This window comes from Megascapheus bottae, chromosome 10 (genome assembly GCF_031878675.1).
Source record: "Megascapheus bottae isolate mThoBot1 chromosome 10, mThoBot2.hap1, whole genome shotgun sequence".
NCBI classification, from domain to species: Eukaryota; Metazoa; Chordata; class Mammalia; order Rodentia; family Geomyidae; genus Megascapheus; species Megascapheus bottae.
In genome coordinates, this window is record NC_143518.1 from 13,736,537 (window position 1) to 13,751,836 (window position 15,300).

The 15,300-nt window shown below is 32.8% G+C and overlaps 1 long non-coding RNA gene across 1 annotated transcript in view; it reads left to right on the forward strand.

The window, feature by feature from the left end:
• Positions 1 to 14,158, forward strand: part of LOC150057618 (uncharacterized) — a 48,080-nt gene extending 33,922 nt beyond the window's left edge. The window contains exons 5-6 of the long non-coding RNA XR_016536768.1: positions 2,020 to 2,082; positions 14,037 to 14,158. This is a non-coding gene — a long non-coding RNA (uncharacterized LOC150057618). The remainder of the gene's footprint in view (positions 1 to 2,019; positions 2,083 to 14,036) is intronic.
• The last annotated feature ends 1,142 nt before the right edge of the window (positions 14,159 to 15,300 follow it).

Here is a 15,300-nt window from a genome sequence, read left to right on the forward strand (position 1 = left end):
ATTTACAATAAACAAAAGCTAGATACATAAGGCCATATAGTATGATGTTAAATGAAAGGACCACCAGGATATAGAAACAAAAACCATATAATGAGTGATTGTTATCCTTAATGTACTATGTTATCTCTCATCTCTTTTGCTGTCCCTTGTTTATCTCATATGGTTCCAGTATTTCACCTTGTTAACTGATATATTGTATATATGCTTATATGATTATTTAAAATCGGCTAGGGAAGGGGGGAAAACAAGATGAGGGATGGGAGTGGGAGGATGGAAATGGGGACCAAGACATGAGAAAAGGTATCAATGTTTGTGAAGTAATGCACCTTCTATCTGGTGAATATAATGTAACCCTTCCATTGAATACAATAAAATATATAAAAAAAATTCCATGATATGTTGCCAGTTCCATGGCAATGATCTGTAGGTACCACATAAAGCAATCATCATGCTCAAATGCTGTTTTGACTATTGCAGCAAACAATAGACTGGAAAACTGTATTCCTGTTACTGTGTTTCTTTCTCTTTTCAAAATTCTTCCTTGAAAAAAAATTATTTCAAAAAAGAAAATCTACATGCTTTTAATTCTCCCAGAGTTTTTTTTTGGGGGGGTTAGGTAATGTATAGAAGCGTTGCAGTTACATTCACTGGGTAGTAGGTGCAGTACTTCTCACACATTGATACCCCTTCTCATGTTTTTGTCCCATTTCCCTCCCCCCACTCCTTCCCAATCATCTTGTTTTTCCCCCTTCCCTTTCCTATTTCAAATAAATGCATGTACAATATACCAGGTAACAAAGTCGGATATAGTGACAATATGAGATTAACCAAAGGGGTAAAAAAGAAAAAAGAAATAGCATAGTACATTAAGAACAACAATCTCTTGCAGGTTGTTTTAGAGCGGTTCCAGAAGGAGTTTTGGTAAGAAGATGACTGATCTTGGGCAATTTGTTTAGCTTAAGTTTCATTTTCTATATGACAAAAAAAAAACCCACATTAATGAACTCTTAGAAAGATCAAGAAATAATGAATGGACATTCAATATTCTTGGAATAACCTGAAATTAGGATTGCTAAATCTCTCTATAGAAAATAGAAGTCAAAGCCTATGCCAGTGGTACATGCCTATAAACCTATCTACTCAGGAAGCTGAATTCTGAAGATCATGATTTGAAGCCAGCCCAGGCAAGAAAGTCTATGAGATGCTAATCTCCAATAAACTACTCACAAAAGTCTGGATATGGCACAATGACTCAAGTGATAAAGCACTGGCCTCACATAAAGAGAATCAAGGATAGTACATGTGCACCAAGTTCAAGTCCCAGGAGCAACAAAAAAGGGGAAAAATGGAGGGGGTCAATATTTCATAGAATCTGCATGAAAATACAAAGCATTTGGGGTAGGACTTTTAACTAGTCAGCTACATATAGTTAGACATCATATACCAATGTGAGTGGACATTAATCTGTCTTAATTTTAATTTTTTCATAAATCTTGATTAAAATAATAGTTTTCCCTCTTCACCCAGAGTGATTGTTTAAACGGACCCTCATTCTTCCTCTTGTCTGTTATAAAATCTAATTCAAAAGCAAACTGTATATATAAAAGATATAAAATAGACATATACTCAGATACACCATTTTCATATAGAAAGCTTATACTACATGTATAATATAAATGCTATATAATAGTTGTTTTATGATATTGTTCAGGATTTAAGAAAGGTAGTCTCATTTATTCACTTCAGATGCTATTTCCACCCCAATACTTTTAATTTCTATTTAAATTTCTTGAATATATCTATACATATATATAATAACTGGAAAGATCTTTTGTATCAATATATAATACACACAGCTATTTCAAGCAAATGAAGACAAAAGCTTAAAGTCATTAGTACTTATAAAATGTTCCTTCTACCACTTGTATCTTAAGTACATTTTCCACAAAAAGTAATTTTTGTTGAGGTGATTATGTCATTGGACCTTCTATTTCTTTTCTTTTCTTTATTTTTTTCCAGGACCAAAGATGATCTCTTTTGGCAAGCCTAAAAACATCAGAAAATGAATTTGACCTTAACACTGTAAGCCACAAAACCCTACATTTGGTAACTTGGTTGTCTTAAAGTATCCTGCGTAATGCAGAACTCTAATATTACATATGTATATTATATAAACTTTCTTATATTTATAAAAACATATATGTACATATATATAAGCTTGCTTATTATTTCTTTACTTTCTTTCAATTCACCCCCTGGGAATAGAATTGGTCATGAGAAAATGTTACTTTTAGCTCTTAACCCAATTTTGGATAATAAATGCTATAAATGTAAAAGTGTGTTTTTAAATGTTCCTAACAGTCCACTTCTAGAGAGTATCATCGGAAGAATTCATTTTAATTAAAATAATGCTAGCCTAGCATAAAATCTTGGGTTTGATTTCTCAGTACTACATAAACAAATCAACAAAAAAAGCACAACATGTAGGCAATAATAAAATTATTTGAAAAACTTCTTGATGTAAGAAAGTTTAATTTCTTCCAAGATAAATTGACAAATAGGTGAAACCAAATATCTGAGAAAATGTAATTCTCTTTCTGTTTTTTATTTCTGATTAGGAAATTTTGTAAATTTTCATTCTCAACTTTGAGTTTTATACACAGCTAAAACTAGAATAGTAGATTATTCATAGATTTAGTTTTCCTTGAATGATAAAGTTATTGCCTCTAGATGTGCCATTACAATTAATTTTTATCATAGTACACATTAACCAGATTAAAGTAATTTAAATCTTTTTTTTTTCTTTTCAAAGAAGCCCAAAGTTATTTTGATCAGATGTCTTCTGTGCTGTTCTCTATCCCATGTCTTAGTTTAGGATTTTCAGGTATCTTAACATGTTCCAAACACAAGGCCCACACTGTTCTGGAAAAAGAAGAAAAAAAGTTATTTCCTTAAGGCTGTACTCAGAGGTGGTCTTTGCTGAATGTGAAATAGTTGCAACTGCTTCTGCAGGACATCTAGGGCTACTTTTGTTTCCGGATGTAGAAAGAAGTCCATTAAAATTGAACAAAGGACACATTTTTTCCCAAATTGTATTAAACCCAGATTTCTTTTCCCCTTTTTGCTCTTTTTTCTTTTTTTTTTTAGTTTTTTTTTCATATATTTATTATTGTAAATAATAGAAGGGATACATGATATTTGCCAGATAAATGGTGCATTAATTCCCATACATTGACACCCTTTCACATGTCTTGGTCCCCATTTCCCTCCCCCCCACCCCACCCCTCATCTTGTTTTCCCCCTTTCCTATCCAATTTCAAATAACCAAATACAAATATATCTGATATATCAGATAACAAAGTGAAATACTGTAACAATATAAGATAACCAAGGGACAGCAAAAGGGATGAGAGATAACATAGTACCTTAAGAACGACAATCAGGGGCCGGGAGTTTTGCCTAGTGGTTAAAGTGCTTGCCTAGCATGCATGAAGCCCCGGGTTCGATTCCTCGGTACCGCATACATAGAAAAAAGCCAGAAGTGGTACTGAGGCTCAAGTGGTAGAGCTCTAGCCTTGAGAAAGTCCAAGGACAGTGCTCAGGCCCTGAGCTCAAGCCCAGGACTGGCAAAAAAAAAAACAAAAAAAAAACAATCATTCATTATATGGCTTATGTATCCATATCCTAGAGATCCTTTCTTTTAGCATCCTACTATATGGCCTTATGTATCAAGGTTTTGCTCTATTGCAAATCTCTACTAGTAGAGCCCAAGGTTTCTACTGATTATGACAAATGAGGAAAACCATTGAGCCTAAGTTCCTTTGAGTCTGGTTTACTTCACTTAATATGATTTTTTCTAAGTCTTTCCATTTCCTAACAAATGGGGCAATGTCATTCTTTCTGACAGCAACATAGAATTCCATTGTGTACAAATACCACATCTTGCTGATCCACTCATCAAGCGCAGACCGCAGAGCTGCTCTTTTTTTCTTTTACTGTGATTTAAGTATATTTTTGTATAAAAATAATAGACTTTTTTTCTATTATCATCAAGTTTACATGCCTGTTCCTCAGTGTTTTCATTTTGGTTAGTCTCCCCTTTGAAATTAATTTAAAAGAAGTATCTAAGAGTCCTATTTTTCCTTTATAATATGTTTCAATTTATATGACACTTGAAATACTCTTCTGGATATTTGTTTTTTAGAAAACCAACAATTATGATAGTAAAACCAAACTTTGATATGTTTACACATGCAAATTAAGTTACCTGGTATATTCTTCTGTCTTACTTGAAAAGCCAAAAAGAATTCCATGAAACTGAGCATTAAAAAATGATATCTTCCTCTTAATATTTGCTGGAAGAATGGCTCAACTCTGCCAAACTTCTGTAAAGTTAAACTTACAATTATCACTCACAAGAGGTAAATTTATGGCACTTAAAGTCGGTAAGCTATTTTCAAAGTTAAATCCATCACTTCAATACCTTGACATTGAGTAGCCTAGCCAGTTACTTAAAAATACTCTGTGCCATTCTCAAGCCAGATATGTCACCTCAGCACTTCATATTGACTGAGCAAAATTTCACTAACTGGAAGTTGAAGCATTTCATCAGGCACAAATTGTCCCTACCAAGTAAGTTCAATGTACTCACTGGGGTCACTAATGATAATACAGGGTCATTCCAACTCTTCCATTGTGATGAGAATAATAGATGGAGAGTGCTACTCAGCTTTTACAGCCTCTTTCTTAGAAGAAGAAATTTTATTAAGGAGGAAAATTGATCACAACAGTTACAAGTCTTAAAGTAAGGATTATCAAAACTGTGGGCGAAAACATGCTGATGATATTTTAAGAGGGGAAAACACAGTAATACACTGCTAGCATTTAACTGACTACAGCATATTTCAACCAATAACTTTCAATATGGTGCTGCTTGTCAGCTTACAAAAAGAAAATTTCAAGTAAATTGTAATAGTAAATGTACATATGTGAAAATCTAACCAGGAACCTGAAGGATGGGGAGAAATTGTTCTTACAAATTGACTTGTTGAATTAAAATTCCTTTGTCAAACTGCTAAAGGATAATTTAAAATTAATAATAAAACCAACAGAACTTTTTGATTTCCTTTTAAAGTATAGTTGGTAATTCATTTTTTTCCACATTCTGGTTTAATGAGTCTAGAATTATTTTGGCATATGAATATATTAGTAGTATTTGCTTAGCAAAGATTGTTAAAAGTCTGTATAAAGAACTAAAACATTGATTTTATATTTTCATAGATTTAATATTCTTGTGTGAACTCTCAATAATTAGGGACAAATAAGTTGGATTTGTCTACTTATTTATTTAAGAATTAGGGGTCAGGAGTTCAGTCTAGTGGTAGAGTGGTAGCCTAGCATACACAAAGCATCTTTGGGTTTGATTCATGGTACCGCATATACAGAAAAAGTCAGATGTGGTGCTGTGGCTCAAGTGATAGAGCCCTAGCCTTGGGAAAGCCCAAACACAGTGCCCAGGCCCTAAGTTCAAGCTCTTGAACTGGCAAAAATAAATAAATAAAAGTAAATAAAAAATTAAAATTAACATTGCACAAACTTTCTATTGGAATGAATGATAAAGTATTTATATAGATATTGGTCACATAGGATTAAGTATAATAAAATATTTTTTTTATATTTGTCTGAATGATGATTGTGACTCCTTAGCCTTGTAGGAAATTATTATATCAATTTGCTTTGATCTTTATTTCTGTATTCATTTATTCCTAGGTAATTTTATAATGGCTACTAAAAATTAGAATTTTTAAGCAAAAGCACAGGCTTTGATCCAAATAATGCTAAGTTATAATCTTATCTCTAACATGGTTCCTGTCTGATGAATTTTTTTAATTTTTTGATGGTATTGATAAAATAAAAATTGATAATGTTAGGTGAGTCACAGATATAAACCAGTTAAGAGACTGGTTTAAAGCTAAGTGTTCATTAATGTTAGTTTGGCTTACTGCTGTTATTATTCAATTGCATGTCCATCTTTGAATGTTGTTTAGGCTATTATATAAATATATTCTTTACATTTGATAAAACTTCCCTGCACTAGAATGTTCAAAACTTCCAACTCAATATTGTGGGTTTGCCTGTGGAGTCATTGATCATCATTTCTTCTCAGAGCATAATGTCACAATAAATTTAGAGAAAATAAAATAAATCTATAAATATCAAATCAACCCACACTTTACTAAGACCATAATGAGTCAATAAATATCAGCTTATAGTAGTTAATTATAAATCTTTTGAAAATAGTCCAGCACAGGTTACTAATATCTGCGATTCTAGCTACTTAGAAAGCTGACATATGAGAACCCAGGTTCAAAGCCAACCAGGGAAAGAAGCTCTATGAGAGCCAAATCAGAGCTGTGGCTCAAATGCACAAAAGTTCAGGGACAATATGCCAGCCCTGAATTCAAGACACAAGAACACCTCTCCATTTATTTTTTACTTTTTCTTTTTTTCCATATATTTTTATTGTAATTAATAGAAGGGTTACATTATATTCACCAGATAGAAGATGCATTAATTCACATACATTGATACCTTTTCTCATGTCTTAATTATAATGTACAGAGGGGTTACAGTTATATTTGCCAGATAGTAGGTGAATTACTTCTCACACAATGATATCCCTTCTCATGTTTTTGTCCCCATTTCCCTCCCCACACCCTCTCAATCATCTTGTTTCCCCCTTTTCCTTCCTATTTCTAGTAACCAAATAAATGTATATACAATATACCATGTAATAAAGTCAGATACAGTAACATGAGATTAACCAAAGGGCAACAAAAGAGAAGAGAAATAACATAGTACCTTAAGAACAATAATCACTCAAGATAAAGCTCTTGTTTCCATATCCTAGAGTTCCTTTTATTAGTCTCATCCTATATTACCTTATGTATCTAGGTTTTGAGCTATCATGATCCTCTGCTAGGAGAGTCCTAGACATGTACTGATTATCACAAATGCGAGAAACCACTGAGCCTATGTTCCTTTGGGTCTGACTTACTTCACTTAATATGATTTTTTCCAAGTCTTTCCATTTCCTTACAAATGGGACGATGTTGTTCTTTCTCTCCATTTTTTTAAAGCAGAACAATCATTTCATTGATATATAATGTGATGGACAGAATATGTACATTATTAATTGTAAATCAAAAACAATCTCCAATGGAATAACTCCAAAATTGCCTCGGCCATTTTAAATATTAACTTAAATCACCCTTAAGCTAATGGGAAATTGTTAGCTTTAATTTTTGAGTAATTGTGTCTTAAATACTCACACCAGAATTAAATACAAAGGTCACTTTCCTAGCTCTGCCAATTGGATTGAGCAGTCTTGCTCTAAGTAAAACTTAAATTATTAATTTATATCATACAGCTAGAGAAGATAATCAGAATTTATTTAGATTAGTCTTAAATTTATTTTAAATAGTCTCAAAAAAGAAATAATTTAAAAAGAAGTAAGATACTTTGAGATTTAGTAAATTCATTATGCAAATTAAAGTACTTAACTATTATAAAATGTCTAGTTAACATCACATATGCTCTTTTAAACCTGCATGGTAAGATTGACTTTACAATGATTATTTCTAGCACACACACAGAGACACACACACACGTACAACGCATAAGCAATAGTCATGCAATTTTATTTGCTTTAATGTTTGATACATATTTGCAATTAAAACAGCATTTTGATATTGGCAGTGATGTGAAACTGAACATAACCTGCATCTTCTCAGGTACAGTTTTTTAAAATAATATTGTTAGTGATTTAACCTATTCTAAATTCTAATCTAGCTGGTAATGAGAGTAGAAAGCTTATGTTAAGACTGGTGAAAAGCTAAGGAAGTTATAGTTAGAAAGTATGAAAGATAGTTCCATAACATAATTCATTGATAATTCTCTTTAAACTTTTAACAGATTCTAATAAATCAATTCTATTTAGCAAGCAATAAGCATTTAATTTACCAGTTTATTTTTTGTAAACAATTGAAACATATTGTGCGTATTGGTAATTCTGTAGTTTCAAACTTTGATTTAATGTAGAATCAAACACAACTTCATACAACAGAAATAACAGCAAAAGGAAGCTTCTAAAAGATTTCTTCAAAACTATCTGAAGAGAAAATAAGCAGATCTTTTTTTCATATATTTTTTATTGTAATTAATAGAAGGGTTACATTATATTCACCAGATAGAAGGTGCATTACTTCATAAACATTGACACCCTTTCTCATATCTTGGTCCCCACTTCCCTCCCCCCCACCAGCGCCCCTTATCTTGTTTTCCCCCCTTCCCTATCCAATTTCAAATGACCAAATACACGTGAAGCAGATCATTTTTTAAAGAATTTATTTTTGTGTTATAGATTCTACATTCATTCATTTTTTATTTTTACCTTCTACAATATTACTACTTAAAGAAAATATAATGTACACTACAAATATTAATCACAAAATACATTTTCAAGTGCTATAAGTCTGTTTTAAATACAATTTCAAGGGCCTGGTCTTTGGCATAGTGGTAGAGTGCTTGCTTAGCATGCACGAAGACCTGGACTCAATTCCTTGGTATTACATGAATAGAAAAAAGCCAGAAATGGTGCTGTGGCTCAAGTGGTAGAATTCTAGCCTTGAGAAAACCCAAGGATAGTGCTCAGGCCCTGAATTCAAGCCCCAGGATGGGAAAAATAAAATAAGGTTTCAAAAACCCAGGCAAATTAACCTTGATTTTTTAGTACAAATTTTATTTTGACATATTTAAAAACCTTAAGAAAGTTTTCCTATAAAATGAGCTCCCATTCAGTTATATGCCTATAATAACAAAATAGAAGTTTGGGAATATCAAAGAGAATATCCAATCATATATTTTTATTAAGAAAAAAGTTCTGTAAAACAGGTAGGTAGATGTGACCTAACATGTCTTTGGGTTCAATATATATTAAATAATACTTAATGGTCATTTTTATCTCTTTTTCATTTGCTTGTTTGTTGTCAGTCATGGAGCTTGAACTCAGGGTTTGGGTGCTAACCCTGAGCTTTTTCACGCAACTGTAGTGTCCTACCACTTTTGAGCCACAGTGCCATTTCTGGTTTTTTGGTAATTAATTGGAATAAATGTTTCATGGATTTTCCTCCCGCAGCTGGCTTCAAACCTCGATTCTTAGATTTCAGCCTCCTGAGTATCAAGGATTACAGGCTTGAGTCTCTGGTTCTTTACTGGTCATATTTATCTTGTGGAAACCTACTAAGGAAGACTGAAAGTAAAATATACTCTTTAAATTTAACAGGTTCCCAAATCCTGTTTCCCTTTTCACTCATGCCCACATGAATAATTTGGTGTTAATTTTATTATATTTATTAATTTTATGTGTCTCCTACTGAAACTGAAGCTAAATTTCTAGCTTTCCTGAGTTTTCAGCGTGTAGTACTTCTCATTATTTCATTTCATGCAATATTTTTGACAATGAACAAATTTTGGGATGGGTAGAAAGATATAAAAATATTTCCTTAGCTGTATGGCAGTTCCTCAAAAGACGAAACATAGAGCTCCCCTATGACCCAGCAATTCCACTACTCGGCATTTACCCAACCGTCCAGAAACAAGGGCATACTAAATCCACTAGCACAATGATGTTCATTGCAGCACTATTTACCATAGCAAAGATATGGAACCAACCCAGATGCTCCTCAGTTGATAAGTGGATCAACAAGATGTGGTATTTATACACAATGGAATTCTATGCTGCTGTCTGAAAGAATGATATTGCCCCATTTGTAAGGAACTGGGAAAAAGATAAGTGGGGGGGAGGATGGGAGGGAAATGGGAACTATGTCATGAGAAAGGGTATCAATGTTTGTGAAGTTATGCACCTTCTATCTGGTGAATATAATGTAACCCTTCTATTAATCACAATAAAAATTATTAAAAATGTTGCTATTCATATGTACATAGAACATTTTCTAATATATGTAAGTATAGTAATACACATATAAATACCTTCACCTAGAAGCATGACTTCCTGGTTTTCTTTCTCTTAGTAACATTGATTAATATAGGAGATTTGTTTTTTCATTCTTTAGGAAAAAGTAAGAATCTCTTAAAGACTAGAGGATATATGTAATTATATCTATCAAGTATACATAATCCACACATACAATAAAAATGTTACATTTGAACATGTATATGAACATACATAACCCATACACACAATAAAAATGTTACATTTGAACATATATTTCTACAAAATATACAAATGTATAAATAACAATCACTAAAAGTGCTGCAGTGGAAGAGCTGAAATATTCTGATAGTAACTTCTTGGTGCAATAAGCTTACAAGCAATAGTCTTTCTAGGCATTGTGCCAAATAAGTATGATAATGCTGATCTGAAACATGAAGCTCTCTTGTGGAATGATAGCTATATGCTCATTTATTTACCAATGCCCTCAGGGGAGGGAAATGTACCCTAAACTCTGGACTCATTACATACTGTGAAACTATTAGGACAAATCACCCTCACATCACCCTTCACTTTGTGAGCCTTTGTTTATAGATCATATTTAGCAGCACTGGGAGACAACATTTGCCAAAAATTTAATCACTTAGCAGATTCCTAGTAAGTAGAGTGCTTTCAAACACCAGCAATCTGTAAACAGTTCTAAAATCCCATGGAATGATATAGAGCCACACTGACAACTGGATAAGTACTTTGCTGCAATTGGAACTGTTCCCACCCTCAAAGGCTTTCAGCTAAGGAAAACAAAAAAAAGCTCTTCCTATTTATTTGAGGTCGAAAGGACAGTTGAAAACTAAACAAGATCTGAAACCTGAAAGACTGAAAGAAGATAACTAAAATTTTACAGAAAATGGGGTATCCAAGCTTGTACATTTTTTAGTGAAGTTGCAGAGAGAACAAGAGCTTTAGAATAAATATAAGAATCTGAAGTTTCATCAATAAAAGTCAGAGCACACTACAATTCACTAAAAAGTGAATGTTTTTACTTGTATTAGCCTACATTTAAAATCTAAGCTTTTTTCCATAATTTTCACAGTGGAAGTGTTACAGGATTCTGTGGCAATAAAATTCCAAGACACATGTATGTGTGTGTGTGTATATATATATATATAGCCAGTCCTGGGCTTGAGCTCAGGCCCTGAGCGCTGTCCTTGGACTTTCGCGCTGTCCTTGGACTTTCTAGAAGCTAGAGCTCTACCACCTGAGCCTCAGCACCACTTCTGGCTTTTTTCTTATGTATGTGGTACAGAGGAATCAAACCTGGGTCTTCATGCATGTTAGACAAGCACTCTACCACTAGGCTAAACTCCCAGCCGCCAAGGCAATAATTTTTTTTGTATATTTTTTATTGTAATTAATAGTACGGTTACATTATATTCACCAGATAGAAGGTGCATTACTTCACAAACATTGATACCCTTTTCAGGTTTTGGTCCCCATTTCTCTCCCCCCACCACCGCCCCTCATCTTGTTTCCCCCCTTCCCTATCCTATTCCAAATAACCAAATAAACATATATACAGTATAGCAGATAACATGGTAAAAAACTGAACAATATGAGATAACCAAGGGACAGCCAAAGAGATAAAAGATAACATAGTACATTAAGGTCAACAATCACTTGAAGAAGCTGTCTTCTTCCATTCTAGTTTTTGGCTCTCTTATCAAATATTATTTGGCCATGGGTCTGTGGGTAATATCTGGGTCCTCAGTTCTATTCCATTGCTCCTCAGGCCTGTTCTTGTGCCAGTACCAAGCTGTTTTAGTTACTATAACTCTATAATAGACTCTAAAGTTTGGTATTGAAATTTGTCCTTCACAGTTTTTCTGCTAATTGTTTTTGCTATACGGAGTCTTTTATTATTCCATATGAAATTTTGGATTGCGTCTTCTATTTCTTTGAAGAATGACATTTGGATATTAATGGGTATTGCATTGAATTTGTAAATAGCCCTTGGCAAGATTGCCATTTTCACAATGTTAATTCTTCCAATCCAGGAGCATGGGAGATTCTGCTTTTATTTCTTTTTTCAGGGTTTTAAAGTTTTCATCATATATGATGTTTGTAAAGATATATACTTTTTTATAAAAATAGAAATATTTTAGAGTGTTTAGAGACTATATATAATTAAATACAACACTTTTTGTTTTCCATGAATTCTCAAAATTCCAATTTTGGAAAGTTGATCCCAATGTGAACACAATGAATGTAGGAACTAGAATCACTACGAACCTTTTCAATTCTGAGCTATCAATTATTAGAATATTTCTTTTTTATTTTTTTAATTAGTAGAATATTTCTAGAGAGAGAATTTCTATCGATGTCTGCACCATTTGAAACATATACAAACACAAAACAGGATTTGCTTTATTTAGGATGTAATTTAGCAACAAGAGCAATTTGAAATTTTCATGCTGAAAATATAGCCAGGATTGTTAAAGTGACATAAGAAATTACATTGAGTTGATGTTAAACAGAGGGTGATTAAGACCACCTTAGGCTCTAGAGATTCTCAATGGTCCTTTTCAAACTTGATAGCAACAATTAGCAACAATTACATAATTACAGTTTGCAATCAAGTCTGACACTTATTATCCTATGCCAAGAACTGAGATAACATTATCAGTTTGGGGAATTATTACAAGCCATCTTATCCATGTGTTTGTGTTAGCAATTTTGACAAATAGACTTCCTGAGATCTAAGCCAAAATGAAAGTTGTAAATTGTGTACATTGTACTTTCTCAAAAGTATATCTTTCAATGGTATGTTGTGTATAATGTAGAGTCCCCATAGCATATCTATCAATAGAAATTGTAATATTTCTCCCCTAAATGGGTAACTGATTTTGTTAAACTGGCTTACAGTTTATCAGGGAGGGTTTTTCTCAATCAGTACTTCATAAACATTAGAAGCAGTTCATGTTAGTGCCAGCAAAGTATGAAGAGTTAATCTCTAATAAATCTGGATTAAATCCAACAGAAGGCTATAAAATAATCCAGTATTAAAAATCATGATAGGAATTTTATTGTGAATAAGATAATCTGTGAAGAATAATAAACTATAAGTAATTATTTGATTGGACAAATTCATAGTGTAATCCAGCTTCAGGTCATTGTTCCTTCTTCAGTTAGTTCTAAAACTAATAGAATATATATACATAGAGAGAGAGAAGTGATTAGAAACAAGGTATAAATGGATTATGATTTCTACTTTTTGAAAATGCTTGTCTTTTAAAGCTTTTCACTAGAATATCAATATATTGGCTATATGTTTTCATGTTTTACTGTAGGTATATATATATATATATATGGATTATGTACATATTTGAGGGTTATTTTGTAAAGTAAAATATTGTATTTTAATTGGAGAAAGCAGTTAACTTTATAAAAGTCTCATGTTATTGATACTATATTATTATCAATAATTAACATCATATATAAAGTATTAGCTTTAAAGAGCTCACTGGCAAAGGACTTGTGTAGAAGTTTCAATATCCAGAGTCTAATACCCATTACCAAAAAGATGAGAACACAAAAATAAATACAGTAAAACACATGTACAAAATTAAAAAGTGCATATAAAAGTGTATTGGAGGGATGTGTGCAAATATTAAAAATAAGTGCTAATGAAAATGCAATGTATTCATAATCTGCTTTGTTGAGGGTAAAATCCTCTTTACAGCCACTTAAATATAACTTGAATATCGTGCCTATAAAATGATGCCACATGAACCACGTATTATTTACTAAAACAAAGTGTTAAACATTATTTGAGGATATGGAAAATAATAGGATTATGCCAGAGAACTCTGAAAGGTTACATACCATGTTATACATACATCTGTAAAGGTACCATAACCATATACCAGAGACTTGGGTATCTCAAAGAAGATAAATTCCAATTTCTCATAAGTCTGAAAGCTGAAAAATCCATAACTCAGAGTACTCTCTCTCACACTGACAGATATCTGCCTACTGGAAGGAAGTTGGAGGAGCTACCTCTGGAATGCCTGAATGTTCATCAAAAAAAGGCAATCCCAGCTTTGTGATATCATGGTCCAATAAAATATTCATCCTTGAAGACTACCTCTAAAAGCTCTCCTCTCAAAACATTAGCACCTCGGAGTTTAGAATCCATAATCTACATTTCTGAAAAATAATTCAGACAACAGTAATGCTGAAATACCAACCAGGACATCACTTTAAATATACTAGGGCTACATGAACATGGTTGTCGTTTTAAAATTATCATTATAATAATCTTTATCATTAGAAAAGATATAACCTCCTAGAAAATAATTATATTCTCAGTTCCCTGTCTTGAAACAATCATGTAATATTTTTAGAATTCTGTTTCGTGTATGACTACAATGATTGGAACATCTTCTTTTGCATATGTTTGTGCCAGTTCTACTTAGCTTTTGCGCTTGTTTGACTTTCCTGCTTATGGCTGGCTATGCTTGAGCTGTGCCTTACAGTCTGGCGTTTTTACTGGATAGCTTCCCATGGGGTGGAATTGCTTAGATTGTTCTACTTGAGCTGGTTTTGAACTCTGACCCTCCAGCTCTCAGCTTCCTTAATAAGATTTACATGCATGTCTCTGTACAGGAGCCACTCATAGTCATATTTTTGATAGAAAAATCAATACAACCTTGTTTTTCACACTTTTCTTTTTATGTAAAATGTAGTATTGTCTCACTTTAATTCTTAATTAAATATGATACAATTTTTTTCTAGTTTCTTTGTTTTAGTATATTCATGGAATACAATACAAGATTGCCTAAGGGTAGAGTAAGACTGAAACTGTTTTCCTTAGTAACTGTGACAGTGTAAGCAGGGTAAATGGAATACCTGCTCCTGTGACAGAGTGCAGTCAACAGTCCCTGAGAAAAATAACCCAGAGACAATTTAACAATAAGCAGTTTCATGCTTGAAAAGGAATTTAAAGAGGAAAAACAGACAACTTAGTGGGAAATTGATGATTACTTGAGTCCTATTCAAATACCCAAAGTCATTTGAAACATGAAATGTATCACTACTGTGGGTTTAAAAACTGAAGAATAAAATTAACTTGAGCTAAAAATACTCTCAAAGGATATGTAAAAGGTAATAAAAAGAATTTACTGTCTGGCGCGGTGGCTCACACCTGTAATCCTAGATACTCAGGAAACTGAGATCTGGAGATTGCGGGTTCAAAGCCAGCCTGGGCACTGAAGTCCGTGAGATTC